The following is a 1,393-nucleotide window of genomic DNA, read 5'->3' as shown; positions in this document are numbered from 1 at the left end:
TCAAGGCTAATCACCATTCGTGCTATTTCCTCAAATGGCTTTAGTATCTTTCCAAAATTGTGGATTATAATTCCTCATACTTTAGTCCAAGTGTGGTCGAACTGACCCACCATCCATTGGAAATAATGCTTCGTTCTCGTGCCCTGAAAGCCTTCTGCAGCTTTCATAACATACTTCTACAACTGCTACTAGACTTCAATGACTTATTAAAAACTTCTCCAAGATGCATTTCTAAACATCTGTACATCAGACTTTCTACTTCAAATCTTCGACAAATAATCTCCACACATTTCCCTCCTGACAAGTATGATAAAGTTAAATCGTTGCTATTTATTACATCATGAGGGATATGGATAGGTTGACTCGTCACGGTGTTTTCCGGCAGGTGACGAAGTCAACATTTAGGAAACATCGGTTTAAAATTAGTGGGTAAGCATTTAAAAGGGACGTCAGGGGCAACTTTTTCAGACGAGTCCAGAATGAGATGCCAGAGAAATTGGTGGAGTCTGGTACAACTGTAACATTGAATGGCATCTGGATGGATATATGAGTAACAAGGTTTAGAGGGATGTGAGCCAAATGTTGGCAAATGGGACCTATAAACTTAGGATATCTGTCCACCATGGTCAAGTTGGAAAGAAGGACCACTTTCCGTGTTGTATTGTTCAACGACTTGATGACTCTAGAACAAACGCATAAACTTTGCAAATAATTCCGTGAAGACGATTTCAAGTTCCAAATCTTCGGTTAATCTTCTTCTCTTGTGCTAACAAGTTCGTTACCTGATGTCAGAACTTACAGATTAGTTGCTGGATCCAATCCTGTAAATGGGTTCTGCATTCTTTCTAATTCCGATTTTCTTTACGAATGTAGCTAGTGTTTATGGACTCAGCATCAATTTTTTCTAATACCATATTTCGATTAATATGAAAACCCAACAGCATATCTGATTTGGCACCAGGTGATGAGCAATTGAGTCAAAATCGATCGGACGCAGTGAGACAATGATCCTCTCTTCGTGGTGTACATCCGTGACTCTATAATTCGACGAAGAATCATTCCCACAACTTCAGCTGTGTCAGAATCTAGTTTGCGGTGAAAGCCTGTCAATCTGCTCCGGCAACATTCGTCTGGGTTAGGATCCTGCAAAAGATTTGGCGAAATCTTTGGGTCTTGACAATTTGTTCTTCCAACAAATGAATTCAGTTGTTTTACTGTGAAAATTAACATTCGAGCTGCAGCTGTGATGGCCGAGCGGTTAAGGCGTTGGATTTGAAATCTAATGGGGTTCTACTACGCAGGTTCGAATCCTGTTCACGGCGTAGAATTTTTTAAAAGTCATTAATTCCTTTGCAGGATATGGATTTCGTGGAGCTTGAGCTTTGCATTCAAT

General features: G+C 40.0%; 1 non-coding gene across 1 annotated transcript; it reads left to right on the top strand.

Moving 5' to 3' along the window:
- Positions 1–1,240: 1,240 nt before the first annotated feature.
- trnas-uga lies at positions 1,241–1,322 on the top strand. The gene has a single exon. It is a non-coding gene; the product is annotated as a tRNA-Ser (tRNA).
- The last annotated feature ends 71 nt before the right edge of the window (positions 1,323–1,393 follow it).

Source organism: Chiloscyllium plagiosum, unplaced genomic scaffold, assembly GCF_004010195.1.
Source record: "Chiloscyllium plagiosum isolate BGI_BamShark_2017 unplaced genomic scaffold, ASM401019v2 scaf_52789, whole genome shotgun sequence".
NCBI classification, from domain to species: Eukaryota; Metazoa; Chordata; class Chondrichthyes; order Orectolobiformes; family Hemiscylliidae; genus Chiloscyllium; species Chiloscyllium plagiosum.
The sequence above is the reverse complement of the archived record's forward strand: the minus strand, read 5'-3'. Positions and strand labels throughout refer to the sequence as shown.